Below are 17461 nucleotides of genomic sequence, written 5' to 3'. Positions count from 1 at the left end.
ATGTGTACCGATATGTTTTACCTCTTGGAGACCCAAGACCCGTGAAGATTCGGGGAAGAATAGGTCTTCAGGAACCCATGCTTGCTGTAAAAGGCGACTATGCTTGTCGTAATAAGCGACTAACAGGATCGGGTGGTCAGGATCGCTGACTTGGCTGGTGCCTGTCATCGTATTCCGTCATAAGGCTGGAAAAGTGCTGAGTCCGGCGTTAAACAACAAACAAACCTCTTGGGTAAAAAAATAATATGGACATCATACATGACATGTCTCCCGAGCAGGTGCTCAACCCTAAACTTGTACAAGCATCTCTAGAACGTAATAAGACAGCCCATGCTCCCTGTGAAAGGTTTTATTCTTGTGCAAATCTCAAACAGAAAAAGATAAATGTTAATGGAAAAAAGTAATGAGTTGGGTTTAACGCTGCCTTTATCAGTATTCCTGTTATATGAAGGCTTGCCAGCTTAATGTGGGAGGAAAGCCAAAAGTGATGCAGGTCTCAGACGTTTACCACTTTGGTGAAACCCACGAGCACGGGTATAGTGCTGACAAACCTAGAAACATAATCGGGGCGAACCGGAATTCGAACCCACAATCATAGGTCTCTGGCGTGCCCAAAGGACGCAACTCTGCACAGCGAATCGCGAGAGAGCATTACTATTACCATGATCGACGATTAAGCACACAGTCTGATCCTTGGAATCAATGTTGTCTTGCATAACGTATGTATCCGGATGAAAAGTGTCCAAGCTCATGTGCCACAGCTTTTACTAGACGTTGACACTTGCACAACACTGCAATCATGGTGGATATGAAGGAGGGTATTCTTGCGTGACAACGATGACTAGTCTCTTCCTGGGCAGATTTGGTGATGTGATGAATCGCACTCTTGTAGGGAAGCCCATACTTTGAGTCATTTCGGACGAATTGCCACAGGCGATGTGGCGAGAATCTATTGTGTAGGTTGGACAGCATCAGGAGTTCAGGATCGATATTAAGTCATCTTCCCGAGGCAAGAGAGTTAACTGACTTTAAATGTGAGTGAGAGAGTTAAAATTTAACGTCGCATCGGCATTATTTGAGCCATATAGCGACGAGACCAAGCTAATATATACACAATTTAGTTATTTTTGCAATGTCATATTTAAAAACAATTGATGACAATTGATGGACAGAGCCTTTATTAATGTCAGTTGCTAATAGCATCACACCAAATTTAAAAACATGCATTTAATTATTCACATTCATATTTAAAATTTATTATACAGACCAATTTGTTTCAAGTAATTTATGATGAGATGCCCGCTGACACGGGAAAAGAGATCTTTTAGATTTACACTTGGATAATGTGAATCCCTTGCGATTGCAAAGTCCACACAGTCAAGCAATATATGCTTGACGGTGAACCTTTCATCACAAGGGATACACTTAGGAGGTTCGTCCTCATCTGTCTTAAGCAGATATTCGTGTGTAAACCAACTGTGGCCAATACGACACCGTCGTAAAACGACCTCGTCACGTCTTGACTGATAACCCAAGTAGGTATGACCGATTGTTGGTTTCAATTCGTGTAGTTTATTGCTTCCTAGGCATAACAGGTAACTCAAAAGCCGATACTGCAGCTAAAGCAGCTCTTGACAAACCGTTGTCCCCACTCTTTATCCCGTACAGTGATTTCAAACCAACCATCAAATCTTATACTCGGGATCTCATACAAAAGAGGTGGGACACCCAAGTAGGAAGCAATAAACTACTGACTTTAAAAGTCCAGTTTCCACCCTTGCCGAACTAAGCTGGAATTACTGGGCTAGATCGTAGCGCCACCAGTGGCTATTACCAGTTATGTCCCTTCTGAGCCTACCAATCAGGTTTCACCTCTCGTATCGCTTGCGTTTGCTTCACACAAAATGGTGGCGCCCAGTCAGGACGATCTGCTCGATAATCAGGATCTATATTGATATATCGGGTCTTACATCGCGTGATGCATGAAATCACGTGAGCACCTTGATTAAAAACATGAACAGATTTGGAAAATATCTGCTGACAACGAGTTGGCGGTGCACATGACTTGCAAATCCTGCAATCGATCGAAATCTGCACGACAGTTTACGAACCGGATTTCGATTTCGGTGCGCGATTTTGATTTGACTATGCATAGACTCGTTCGTCCAGCCAAAATGTAACTCCATAATACCAGCCTAGTTTGGCAAGGGTGGAAACTAGACTTTTATAGTCAGTTAACTCTCTTGCCTCGGGAAGATGATATTAAGCCTGTTTGTTAGCTTAATGTTTTAAACTGCATGGATTGCTGTCTTGACTGAGTGCTTCCATGGGTGGGTCGAGGGACAGGCGCCATCATCAGCAGAGTCAATAAGAGCAGTAAGTTGCACCCTTCAACAAAGGAGTCTGACTTCAGGTATGTATCCACAATGATCCTTGTTCTAAATGGAACTATCATAAAAACGAAAAGCACGACTTGTTTAGCTGTACAGATGCTGGGGCTCTTCACAATCCTCCCAAAGGACACCAACAAGGGAAAGTGCTGTGTCTGCTCTCGTCCAAGAAGGCAGTTTTGGAGGCAAATTAACACAGAATCTTTGGGTTCTTTCAAGTTGAAGATCAGGAGATGTAGAGTTTCCCACACGCCCAGCTCTCTAGGAAGGACAACAGACAGCGTGTGAGGCCAGTCAGTGGATGAAGGTCACCATGTATACCTGTGTACATTAATCCAAAGATTGAACCTTTTCAGTTTGCTCAAAATGTCTTGAATGTGTCCAGTTGGGAGACCAATTTTTGATTGCATTCAGTACTGGTTGTGTTTGATTTTGAGTTTGTTTTGTTGATTTTGAGGATGCCCAGAATGAAATGTGTGCAATTTATATCTTTATGGTATTTGGAAAAATGTTGTCGATCATGAAGTTTTAAGGGTCGGCGACAGCATCATTTCTTCTGATTCTGGGCTAATCAGGTTGTTTTGAAACTTGGAATTGGAGCCTGTTGCTGATAAAGGTTTCCATGTTTTTACAAATATGTGAAGTTAACATGATGGTAATACCTGGATTAAGAAATGGTTTTGCCATTTCTTTGATGTACCTTTTAATATGCATATACGATAACTAAATCTTCACAACATCATTGTTTCTTCTCAAAGAAATTGTTTCATGCCAATTAAATTGGTTTACAAATTTTTAAACTTTGGAAATCACCGGAATTTATTTTTGAATTAAAATAAACTTGGTTTCCACTCCTGCTCAATGTATCGTTATATTACCAAAATTGATGGTCATTTCCATTTATTTAGCATGAATATATATGTCACATCCAACAGATACTAAGATTGTTAATCTTCTCAATTTATCCTGACGCCCTTGGGAAATTATCCTTAACCTTCACTTGACTGTTCTACTATTCCAAAAGGTAATTTTTTATTGTTGTTTCCGTAAAGTGAGGTAAAATTGAGTTTAACGTCGCGTCCAAGATTATTGCTCTTATATAACGACTTGCATGCACGTGTGTGTGTGGCTGCTTGCACTAGTCAGGCCTAATGACGGTTTATAGTTCTAGCTCACTGAGATACCATGCCGCAGTTTAACATGAATACCCCACTCAGACACAGTATACTGACTTCAGACCTACCAGTCCCTGTTTTAACCTCTTTATGCCGAGCGCCAGACAGGGTTACAACAAGTACCCACTTTGAACGTCTTTTAATATGACGCGGCCGGGGATAAAACCCCGAACCTTCCCCTCTCCGGGCGGACGCTCCTCCACTAGACCACGGAGGCGGTCCATTGTTGTTTCAACTAAGTGTAGGGGTATTGTGGTTTGGGGAGAAAGTCAGAGTAACAATTCAAGCGCCGTATGTAAACTGTTTAGATTGGTCACACACAGTTTCGAATATCTTCCCACTACTAGGTGGGAAAAGTGTTGACTTGGCTAAGAAAATATATATTCTCATCAAAAAGGTAAGGGGCGGTCGGGTAGCCTAGTGGTTAAAGCGTTCGCTCGTCACGCCGAAAACCCGGGTTCGATTCCCGATATGGGTACAATGTGTGATGCCCATTTCTGGTGTCCCCCGCTGTGATAATGCTGGAATATTGCTAAAACTTAAAAATCTTTTTTATATTTTATACATGTTAATGGTTAATAACAGGCCATCGTTATATTACAATCACAAACTTAATTTACAAATAATATATTCATTTCATTATCAGTGTCATCAACATGAACACAATTTGAAGCAAGACCAACTCATTTACCTTGGTCAATAGTTTTCAAGAATGCTGCTGACAAGATACCAAGGGAATAATAACATCTCTGACAGTGGTGGTTGTGTTGTTTCTAGCATGATACAGCTCCCGGTATGATGAGTTGGCTGGTTCCCAGGATCCAGCAGGTCTCAGAGATTTGGTGATTCTCTGTGGATTATAGACATATAAATCTATTCTAATCAAGGTTGGTTGGTTTGTTGTTTAACGCCGCACACAGCAAAACGGGATCTGGTGGTCAGGCTCGCTGACTTGGTTGAGCAAATGGACCCTATTATTCATTAAAATAATACTGAGATGTAAAACACATGCTTGTCGTAAAAGGCGACTAACGGGATCGGGTGGTCAGGCTCGCTGACTTGGTTGATGCATGTCATCGATCCCAACTGCGTGGATCGATGCTCATTATATCACTCACTGGATTGTCTGGTTCAGACTCGATTATTTATACAGACCGCCGTCATATAGCTGGAATATTGCCTTTTCTGGTGCTTCTTTAATGAGATGAGTGCAAATTGCCCTTCCGATCTTTTTCATGGATACCTTCACGTTTATATCATTGCATACGTCATTCGTTAATTATGTTACATTGTCTCAATACCTCCTCATGCCCATGCTGGCTATAAAAGGCGACTATGCTACTCGTAAGAGAACAAAGATAGGGAAATAACATACAGTCGGTCTTTGATACAATAAAAGACAGGGTCTTTGAAACAACACAGACTCGGTCTTTGAAACAACACTCTCGGTCTTTGAAACAACACACTCTCGGTCTTTGAAACAACATACAGTCGGTCTTTGATACAACAAAGACTCGGTCTTTGAAACAACATACACTCGGTCTTTGATACAAGAAAGACTCGGTCTTTGAAACAACACACTCTCGGTCTTTGATACAACACAGACTCGGTCTTTGAAACAACACACACTCGGTCTTTGAAACAACACAGACTCGGTCTTTGAAACAACACACATTGGGTCTTTGAAACAACACACTCACGGTCTTTGAAACAACACATACTCGGTCTTTGAAACAACATACAGTCGGTCCTTGAAACAACACAGACTCGGTCTTTGAAACAACACACACTCGGTCTTTGAAACAACACACTCTCGGTCTTTGAAACAACACAGACTCGGTCTTTGAAACAACACAGACTCGGTCTTTGAAACAACACACATTGGGTCTTTGAAACAACACACTCTCGGTCTTTGAAACAACACACACTCGGTCTTTGAAACAACACACACTCGGTCTTTGAAACAACACACTCTCGGTCTTTGATGCAACACACACTCGGTCTTTGAAACAACACAGACTCGGTCTTTGAAACAACATACAGTCGGTCTTTGAAACAACACACACTCGGTCTTTGAAACAACACACTCTCGGTCTTTGAAACAACACGCTCTCGGTCTTTGAAACAACACAGACTCGGTCTTTGAAACAACACACATTGGGTCTTTGAAACAACACACTCTCGGTCTTTGAAACAACACACACTCGGTCTTTGAAACAACACACACTCGGTCTTTGAAACAACACACTCTCGGTCTTTGATGCAACACACACTCGGTCTTTGAAACAACACAGACTCGGTCTTTGAAACAACACACACTCGGTCTTTGAAACAACACACTCTCGGTCTTTGAAACAACACACTCTCGGTCTTTGATGCAACACACACTCGGTCTTTGAAACAACACACACTCGGTCTTTGAAACAACACACTCTCGGTCTTTGAAACAACACACACTCGGTCTTTGAAACAACACACTCTCGGTCTTTGAAACAACACGCTCTCGGTCTTTGAAACAACACAGACTCGGTCTTTGAAACAACACACACTCGGTCTTTGAAACAACACACACTCGGTCTTTGAAACAACACACTCTCGGTCTTTGAAACAACACGCTCTCGGTCTTTGAAACAACACAGACTCGGTCTTTGAAACAACACACATTGGGTCTTTGAAACAACACACTCGGTTTGGAAAAAAACAAAAAACACTCGGTGTTTGAAACAACACAGACTCGGTCTTTGAAACAACACACTCTCGGTCTTTGAAACAACACACAGTCGGCCCTTGAAACAACACCGACTCGGCCTTTGAAACAACAGACGCGGGACTACCGTGGGGTGTTTGTTTGTTTATTTATTGTTTAATGACGCACTCAGCAATATTCCAGCTATATGACGGCGGTTTGTAAATAATCCAGTCTGGACCAGACAACAATTAATTAACATCATGAGCATCGATCCACGCAACTGGAACACGATGACATGCATCAACCAAGTCAGCGACCCTGCCAACCCGATCCCATTAGTCGCCTTTTACGACAAGGATAGTCGCCTTAAATGGCAAGGATGGGTTCCTGAAGACCTATTCTACCCCGTATCTTCACGGGTCTACAATCAGTATAGGTTGCTGGGGACCTAGTGTCACTTGAGTCCCAAAGGGGTTCTTGTTAGTTGGTGAATGCATTGGGTGTTGTTTGGGAGTGGGTGGGTGGTTGTCGTAGGAGGCAACCAATGGGATCAGGTGGTCAGGCTTGCGTGGGTTGCAAATGTATGAGTTTAACAATTCCGAATACACTTCTGGTCATGCTGGGGGACATGGGTGGTCCAGTCGTCTAAGGCGCCGCGATTCGCTGTGCAGAGTTGCGTCCCTTGGGCACGCCAGAAACCTATGATTGTGGGTTCGAATCCCGGTTCGCCCCGATTATGTTTCTAGGTTTGTCAGCACCATACCCGTGCTCGTGGGTTTCACCGAAGTGGTAAACGTCTGAGACCTGCATCACTTCGGGCTTCCTCCCACATTAAGCCGACACGCCGTGATATAACTGGAATACTGTTAAAAGCGGTGTAAAACCAAACCCACTCACTCACTCTGGCCATGCTGAGACTCACCAGGAGGAGAGTGGGAGTGACATAACGCCATGCGAGTCTGAAGAACCACGGGACTGGTCTGCCTATCATCAGCTCGATGTCCTCGCTGAGACGATTCACTCCTGATACAAAGACACACACAAACACACCATGAAAGAATTGATTTATTGATTGGTTTGTTGTTTAACGCCAAACTCAGCAATATTCCAGCTATATGACGGCGGTCTGTAAATAATCGAGTTTGGACCAGACCATTCAGTGATTGATATCATGAGCATCGATCCACCCAATTGGGATCGATGACATGCATCAACCAAGTCAGCGAGCCTGACCACCCGATCCCGTTAGTCGCCTTTTACGACAAGCATAGTCGCCTTTTATGGCAAGCATATATTGCACTGGGTTTCTGACTACCCCGGGTAAACCTAGTTACCAGCTCATCTTCCAAACCCAAGTTTCATTCGGTTCTCTTCCAAACCTTTGTTTTGAAATTGGTCTATTCTAAACCTGCTTTGAGGTTTTACATTTCAACTGTAATACCTTGGTTTTACAGTTAACGTTTCATAAACTTGCCTCTTGATTGAATGAAAAGTTGTTTAATGTATCATGCCATGACTCCAGCTAGTGCATGCTGCACGTGTTTTTTTCTCTCGCACGCGTTTGGCGAATTCCTGTTTATACCGCGATACACTGTAATGTTTCACGATAAGATAAGTCGATGTTTTCTGATTTTTTTTGTGGTATTTCTTAGATTCAGACGGTTCATAAGTTGGGCAAAACACGCGTCCGAGGTTTTGGTTGAAAATGCAAAAACGCGAGCGAAGGAAAAGCCAAATGGTCGGTTTTAGATTTTCAACTAATATCTCGGAGGCGTATTTTGCCTTATACATAACGAATATTGTGTCGTTTTGATTTGAAATACAAACATGTGAATGTAAAAAGTTTAAAAAATAAGTTTCTGATCAAAGAGTCTTGAAAGGCTGACATTCTCAACACACTGCACGCAAACTCGATGCAGTGGTCGTTCAGCTAGCCTCTTCTTGAAAAAAAATGAGTCTAGGCCAATTTGATAAGGCACTTTTATTATTATCATTCTTAATAAAATTATTATCATCATCATCATTATCATTATTATTATTATTGTTGTTAAACAACGATGACGATTCTACTAATACTGATAGGAATAATAGCTATACCATATATCCACCCAAGTACGATGCATTCCAGAAATCCAGCAAAGATGAGGAATATGGAGGCAATATACCAGTCGGTCAGTTGAAACAGATACATCCCACCCTGAAACGACATTCGGAAATAAAAAAACAAAATTATTAAGGCATTGTAGAAGTGATATTAAATTGTCGTTAATTAGTTCCACATAATTCATGGAAAGATCTACAATATTAATTTATCCATGCAATAAATCATATTCTGAGAAAGAAATTCTAAAGAAATAAACAACTGTTCAATGCCGACCTCAGTGGTGAATATAATTCCCATCAGAAAGGAGACGATGCAGTAACCAAGAGTAATAGAGCTTCTCCATTTCATCAGGAAGGGATACTCATCCAGGATGACTGATATGGCAGTTTCAACCATTAAAAACTACAAAAGTATAAAAAAAATCACTTTAGTTGCATTTTATGTAAGCCGATAAAGGACAAGGGCAAAACACATTAAATTAAAGATATAGTCAATCTATTTCATAATAATTAAAAACGCATCTGTGTATCTATCATGATGTGAGTGAGTGAGTTTGGTTTAACGCCGCTTTTAACAGTATTCCAGTTATATCGCGGCGTGTCAGCTTAATGTGGGAGGAAAGCCCGAAGTGATGCAGGTCTCAGACGTTTACCACTTCGGCGGAACCCACGAGCACGGGTATGGTGCTGACAAACCTAGAAACATAATCGGGACGAACCGGGATTCAAACCCACAATCACCCGTGCCCCCTATCTTGATGTAATTAGTTGGGGAGGTAATCTCAACATCCACATCTCATTTCATGCCGTTTCTTACTGCAGTTCGTAAAAAGGCGACTATGCTTGTCGTAAGAGGCGACTGACGAGATCGGGTGGTCAGACTCGCTGACTTGGTTGATGCATGTCATCGAGTCCCAATTGCGTGGATCGATGCTCATGATGTCAATCACTGGATTCCGTGGTCCAGACTCGATTCTTTACAGACCGCCGTCATATAGCTGGAATGTTGCTGAGTGCGGTGTTAAACAACACACAAACAAACAAACTAACTGCAGTTCTCTCGCCAATGATTTGCTTGGACTTTAGCATTGTTATTCGAATCGGATTCAAAACGATGCTAGCAAATGGGCCCTCGTTATTTATTAAAATAATACTGAGATGTAAAACACTGGATACCTGAAAATTTAGTTATTGATGTCAGGGAGTGAGTGAGTGAGTTTGGTTTTACGCCGCTTTTAGCAATATTCCAGCATTATCACGGCGGAAGACACCAGAAATGGGCTTCACACATTGTACCCATGTCGGGATTCGAACCCGGGTCTTCGGTTTGACGATCGAATGCTTTAACCACTAGGCTACCTGACCGCCCCTGATGTCAGAGAAATGTCTTTTTACTCACCAGTGTATCCAATACCAACAACACGAGCATTATAAAGAAGAGAAAACTCCATAGTTGAGGAACAGGAAGTTGTGCAAAGGCTTCTGGGTAAACAACAAACCTAAACCAGGGCCTGGAACAAATATTGATGCCATGGTTTGGATTGGAAGAATAATTAAAAGAAGCATTTGTAGACAGTGTCCATCAACAATTTCAGAAAAATCTCATTTTGTTTATCCAAAAAGGCGTAATCCCCTCTCAATAACATTACGAATTTGGTTGTGAGATATTGATAACTTGATTATATGTAAATCAAAATTACCTGAGGCCGCAACCGCTGTGATTGGCACGCCTGCTTCATGGGCTATGAATCCAAGAACAGAGAAGACAACCAATCCGGCAAACAAACTGGTTCCTCCACAAACGAACGTACAGATGACTGCATTCCTTTCCAAACATGTCAATATGTGATAGCCATAGGAACTAAAGTTCTGGCAGTACAACAAAGTTAATACTGTTTGAAGCCCTTCAATCACACATCGGTGGTTACATCTTAATCAGTCTATATTTCTGTTGTATATACATTGAGTCTACATTGATGAAGATCTGGGGTAGAATAGGTCTTCAGCAACCCATGCTTGCCGTAAAAGGCGTCTGTGCTTGTCGTAAGAAGCGACTAACGGGATCGGGTGGTCAGTCTCGCTGACTTGGTTGAAGTATGTCATCGATCCAAATTGCGTTGATCGATGTTCACTGTATCAATCACTGGGTTGTATGGTCCAGACTGGATTATTTACAGACCGCCGTCATATATACTGAACCAAATTAAAAACTTCACAATCCTAAAATTTTAACATTTTGATCAGTTATCATTCTGGGCCCTTATTGTGTATTTAAACAGTAATGGCCACGTATTGTCTTCAGATAACACGCGTTTTTGTGCAGGTGAATCGATCAAAATCATGTGCACAGCACTATAGTGGCACAAGTGTTTGTTCACGTGCAACTGGTCACGTGACCATAATACCGCACGTGTTTTCAGCCATACTTGTTAGCAGTCATTAACAAAAAAATAAAAACAAGGGAAAACAAACGTCTTTACGGCCATTTGTCATGCCACGCCTTTCAAATGTGCAACGTGAACCTGCCATCGGCATGTTGCAGACGGGACCGTCCGTAGCTGAAGTTGCAAGGACGATGTGACGTCACATGCAGACGATCGTCAGATTGTCTTACGTCACCTCCGTAATCGAGTTTTGACGGCTAGATCAACCAGGATTGAACTGTTTAGGGGTAGACTGATTGCGCAAACTGTTCGAAACCGTCTGAGAACTGCTCACCTTCAAGCACGACGGCCATACTGCGGGCCGATTCTGACTCAATTACACAGATGTCAACGTCAATTGTGGGCACAGCGACACCTACGATGGACTCAGAGGAATTGGAATCAAGTCGTCTTCAGTGATGAATCCCGATTTAATCTTCGATTTGCTGATGGTAGGGCGAGGGTGTGGAGGCGCCGTCATGAACGTTACGCCCAGTGTTGTGTACAGGAAGATTTCACAAGGAATTTCCTTCAGAATGCGGGAGTCAACGTCATGGACTGGCCGTCAAGGTCCCCCGACCTCAATCACATCGAACACGTCTGGGATGCTCTTGGCAGAAGTCTGCGCACTCTCCAGAACCAAACCACAGAATTTGCAAGATCTTGGTACCATTTTGCAGCAACAATGGCGTCGTCCTCCCAATCATGTGTTCACAAGCATCACAAGGTCCATGCGGAGGCGTTGTGTCGCAGTTGTCAACGCACATGGTGGCCATACACGCTACTGAACTTGCGTGTCATCAGATTCTCGTGCTTGGGACTTATGATTCAAACTGTTGATATTATTACCGAATACCGCAGGTGCTTGGAACAAATTATGGTTACCACCGTTAATTAAAATCCTTCTTTGGACATTAATGATTAAAAATTACCTTCTCTGATACATTTGTCCGTTGTATATCATATATGGGATTACTTTTAAAAATGTGAAGTTTTTAATTTGACTCAGTATAGCTGGAATATTAGTGAGAGCGGTGTTAAACAACAAACCATTCTATATTTCTGTTGTATATACATTCAGTCACCATTGATGTTATCAGCAAACAAAAAGCATAAGACTTGAAGCTAAACACAGGACACATTTTACCTGAGGCAATCAGAATGAAAGGTGTTGTAACTAGCCAGTGTAATGATGGCTCTCCATCCTGGGCCAAGAGAGAAGAACACTTGAGCACAGGCTCCAAGCCATACCTGGAGCGAAATAGAACCATTTTGCTTCACATTGGGGTCAATGACATGCATCAACCAAGTCAGCGAGCCTGACCACCCGATCCCGTTGGTCGCCTTTAACGACAAGCATAGTCACCTTTTACGACAAGCATGGGTTGCTAAAGACCTATTCTACCCCGGAATCTTCACGGGTCCTTCAATCTGGACATGACATGAATCAACCAAGTCAGCGAGCCTGACCACCCGATCCCGTTAGTCGCCTTTTACGACAAGTATAGTCACCTTTTACGCTAAGCATGGGTTGCTGAAGACCTGTTCTACCCCGGATCTTCACGGGTCGCAATTGGGATCAATGACATGAATCAACCAAGTCAGCGAGCCTGACCACCCGATCCCGTTAGTCGCCTTTTACGACAAGCATAGTCACCTTTTACGGCAAGCATGGGTTGCTGAAGACCTATTCTACCCCGGAATCTTCACGGGTCCTTCAATCTGGTCATGATCTCATAATACAATTCCGTAATGTAAGTTGTGTGTAATGCAACAATGTTCCAATCTATTCTTGCAGAGAGCGGAAGGTCCGGGGTTCGATCCCCGGCCGCGTCATACCAAAAGACGTTCAAAGATGGTACTTGTTGTTACCCTGTCTGGCGCTTGGCATTAAGGGGCTAAAACAGGGACTGGTCGGCTCGGAGTCAGTATACTGTGTCTGAGTGGGGGTATTCATGTTACACTACGGCATGGTATCTCAGTGAGCTAGCACTATAAATCGGCATCAGTCCGGACTAGTCCAAGCAGCCACACAAACACACACGCGTACATGCACGTCGCTATATAAATGCAATAATCTTAGACGCGACGTTAAACCCCATTTCACCTCACCTCACCTAAAAAAAAGAAACGCGCAGGTAATAATGTAGTTCATTGAACCTGACTTCACCAAAAATATATATTGGATATATGCTTTTGGAAAATGTTGGTGGCCTGATATCCGACAAACGGTGCGTCAAAACGCAGCCATTATCGGTTTGCAATGTCTTAAACGGCATTTGAGGAAAACAGTAAAGCAAAATGCACGTGCAAGTTATGGCTTTCGTAACTCGTGGTAATGGCTATAAGAAAGCAAGCATAAGCCAATAATTTGTCATTCATTTGTCAACATTTTTCAAGTTCAGAAATGCCGAAACTGCCGAAAGAGGGGAATCGCAGTCTTCTGTTGCCCGCCACTTCAACGTCCACCACAGCACCATTTGCCGCCTTTGGGACAGATACACACAGTTCAATTCCACTGCAGACCGTCCGAGAACCAGCCGACCAAGAGTTACCACCCTTGCAAAGGGTCGCTACATTCGGCTGTTCCACCTACGTCATCGCAGTGTCACAGCTACAGAGACTGCAGGACGCATACCTGGTTTGAGGAGGATATCGGACCCGACTGTCAGGAACCATCTTCGCGAGGCTGGAATCTGACCCAGAAGACCAGTTGTGGTCCTGGTTTGCAACAGATCCATCGACAGCAACGTTTGTGTTGGTGCCATACCTTACAGCCTTGGAAATTGAGAAACTGGAGACGAGTGTGGTTAAGCGATGAATCACGATTTCTTCTTCACCGGCGTATCGCAACATGAATCAAATTCTTTATTTTCACCTTGTCCAATCATTGACCACCAGAGTGAGCTAGGTCAACAGAACAACGCCCCACCGCACACAGCTCGGTAGACCACCTCCATAATGCCAGATCTCAACCCAATCGAACACCTCTGGGATGAACTCGATCGACGTGTTCGTCAACGTCCGAACACGCCACAAACACTCCCACAACTGGCCAACGCGTTACAAGTAGAATGGCGCAGAATTCCGCAGGATAGAATTCGTACACTTATCCGGTCATTGCCGAGGAGATGCAGAGCCGTGATTGCTGCCCAAGGCGGTCACACGAGTTCAGCGCAACCTTGTGGCCTTATGAGACATGACATTTTGTGACAGTTTTCAATGCCTTTGTACAACGACAACATGTGACTATCGAGCTCCAAAATTTCATATTTGTATCTATGATAGTAAATTCAATATATCGACTTATTTAGGTAGAATAAATTTACTAAAAATCTACCTGTGGGTTTATTATTTTGAAGAGTGTATATCACTGATAGCACCCTTTGCGTACCATGCATGATTGCTATACACATATGACAAATTCATGAAATTCCTAGGTGGGCACGGGTGGCCCTGTCGTCGAAGGCGCCACGATTCGCTGAGCACACCAGAAACCTATGATTGTGGTTTCGAATCCCGGTTCGCCCTGATTATGTTTCTAGGTTTGTCAGCACCATACCCGTGCTCGTGGGTTTCACCGAAGTGGTAAACATCTGAGACCTGTATCACTTCGGGCAAATGTGAGCGTATCCTGCCTCGTCAAAGACACATGGGAAGGCAAGTCAATTGTTCACCTGAATTAAAGGAACATATGGAACGAAACAAAATGGGCTTGCAGCGAACATAATATTTGTCACTGCTGTGTCAAATTTTAAAATCTACATGTCAACCATATTTCTTTTTGAAAGCTTTGCTGAGACCTTAAATGGTGTCACCTTAGTCAAACAACTTTGGAGCAAGTGTCGCTCTTTGAAATCTTGGTAGAAAGAGCATGCTCGATAGTATCTCAAAAGTGGTGAAATGTTAACATTAAGGGATGGAGCGGCTGGAGTATTGCTTGACATCCAATAAAGGTTTTCTAATGGAAAGATGAAGTCATCTCCCTTTAATATATTTCGTCACTCTGAATATCTAAGCATAAATCAACAACATTTTGTCACCCAGATTGAGACATTTTATTTCGATGAAATAAGCATCTTGGAAAAAGACAATCTCCCGTGGTCACAAAAAGATGTAATTTGTGGGGCTGATTTGGTTGATTAAAATATTACTTCGATAACATCGTTGTCACCCGGGTGATGTTGAAAGGAGTATCAACACGCTTGTCAACCGATATGGATGAGGTTGAATGAGTCGTCAATACACTTGACCACTCTCTGACCATTGACGTACCACTCAGGGATGCAGCCTTCACAAGCATTGCTCCTGCAAACAGAGGACGTGTTTCACGGAGTCGCAAATGTCCGGAAGTCTTTAGTCACGTTTGTTTGTTTGTTTGTTTGTTGTCGCAACGAGGGAATGTTGTCTCATGAAGGAAATCTTTAGTCATCTTTGTGTGGTGTAACGAGGGAATGTTATGTCTCATCTAGGAAATCGTTAGTCATCTTTGTTTGTTTGTTTGTTGTCGTAAAGATGGAATCTTATGTCTCATGAAGGAAATCTTTAGTCATCTTTGTTTGTTTGTTTGTTCGTTTGTTTGTTTGGTTTGTTTGTTGTCGTAAAAAGGGAATCTTATGTCTCATGAAGGAAATCGTTAGTCATCTTTGTTTGTTTGTTTGTTTCATCAAGGCAATCTTAAGACAGTATTGATGGTTTGACGAGAGAATGTTATGTCTCATCAAGGCCGTCTTTACTCATCAGGTAGGGAGGGGTGGCTGTGTAATGTGCCTGGGTTAAAGTGAGGGGACAGCATCTCAATGTAATACTCTGTAACAAGCATTCATGTAAAGAATCACCATAATTGTTAAAACAGTTTCTGTTAAAACAGATTGCACACGAATTGGTATATTCCCGATTAATTTTTTTAACTCTTAATAAATTCGATCGGATAGATCTGTTCGTAATCAATGAAGTTGATGGTAATTGTTTTGTATTTGATTGGAATATGATTGGTTTATTCAATGAGTGTCCCCAGCGTATTCTTTAATGATACAGTGATTTATACTTACCGACACTCTGCCGTCGGGTGTAGGAGACATCCCCCAGCAGCCTTCGCCATCATACAAGGGTCCTGTCGACACCGATACAAGCACTCTGAAACACAACACAAGTCAGGTTTCTTAATACAAGAGATGGTGGCGCGGTCGTCTAATGCGCCGCGATTCGCTGTGCAGTCCCTTGGGCACGCCAGAAACCTATGATAGTGGGTTCGAATCCCGGTTTGCCCCGATTATGTTTCTAGGTTTGTCAGCACCATACCCGCGCTCGTGGGTTTCACCGAAGTGGTAAACGTCTGAGGCCTGCATCACTTCGGGCTTTCCTCCCACACTAAGCTGACACGCCGCGATATAACTGGAATAATGTTAAAAGCGGCGTTTAACCCAACTCACTCACTCACTAATAGAAGAGATAAAACCATTTTCATAATCCAAAAGCCATTGTACGATTCCGACTATGTTCATGAGTTACTATCACAAAGTGATGACACCAGGTGTTCACGAAAGGTGAGCGTATCCTGCCCCACCAGTGGCACCCATCACAAACGCATGCAAAGGCAAGTCAATTGTTCACATGAAAAAACAGTTCTTATCTCAACCAGGTAGAGAAAAAACAATTGTTTATTCATAAGCATGGTACCAGCAGGCTCAGCGATAATAATAAAAAGACCCAGCACTATCCTGGTTGATTGGTTGGTTGATGTGTTGTTTAACGCCGCACTCAGCAATATTACAGCTATATGACGGCGGTCTGTAAATAATCGATTCTGGACAATCCAGTGATTAATATCATGAGCATCGATCCACGCAATTGGGATCGATGACATGCATCAACCAAGTCAGCGAGCCTGACCACCCATTAAAAATGGGCATTATTTTTCTTCCCGTATTTTTCGGCGAATCGTAAAACCTTGTTTAAGACTGTATGGAATGTTGTTTATAGCCGCTTAGTTGATAAGACGATGACTACTTGGATACAGTGCTGCATTCTACCAATCGCCACACTCATACACACACACACGACCCGTTTAGATCCGTTGTAGAATACCCATGCTTGCCGTAAAGGCGACTGTGCTTGTCGTAAAAGGCGACTACCGGGATCGGGTGGTCAGGCTTGCTGACTTGGTTGATACATGTCATCGTATCCCAATTGCGTAGATCGATGCTCATGATATCAATCACTTGGTTGTCTGGTCCAGACTCGATTATTTACAGACCGCCTAAAGAGTGCGGCGTTAAACAATAAACAAACAAACAAACAAAAAATACATCCGACCACCACCCGAATACTTTGTGTTCGAGAGTTGTATTTATTATTCGTGTGTTGAAAAATATACGCAAATACAATTTTTAAAAGAAACAAAAAAGAACCCGTGAATATCCGGGGTAGAATAGGTCTTCAACGACATGACACCTGTACTCAACACCTGAACATGACATGTGAACTTGACCGATCTCACCTGTAGAAAACACTTGTACATGACAACTCGTGAAAGTCCGGATCTTCGGGGTAGAATAGGTCCTCAGCAACCCATGCTTACCTATCAAGGTGACTATGCTTGTCGTAAGAGGCAACTAACGGGATCGGGTGGTCAGGCTCGCTGACTTGGTTGATGCATGTCATCGTATCTCTATTGCGTGG

The 17461-nt window shown here is 42.8% G+C and overlaps 1 pseudogene; it reads right to left on the bottom strand.

Moving 5' to 3' along the window:
• Nucleotides 1-4271: 4271 nt before the first annotated feature.
• On the bottom strand, nt 4272-13548 carry LOC139461387 (sodium- and chloride-dependent glycine transporter 1-like; annotated as a pseudogene).
• Nucleotides 13549-17461: the final 3913 nt, after the last annotated feature.

Source organism: Haliotis cracherodii, unplaced genomic scaffold, assembly GCF_022045235.1.
Source record: "Haliotis cracherodii isolate W230 unplaced genomic scaffold, xgHalCrac1.p SCAF_14, whole genome shotgun sequence".
NCBI classification, from domain to species: Eukaryota; Metazoa; Mollusca; class Gastropoda; order Lepetellida; family Haliotidae; genus Haliotis; species Haliotis cracherodii.
The sequence above is the reverse complement of the archived record's forward strand: the minus strand, read 5'-3'. Positions and strand labels throughout refer to the sequence as shown.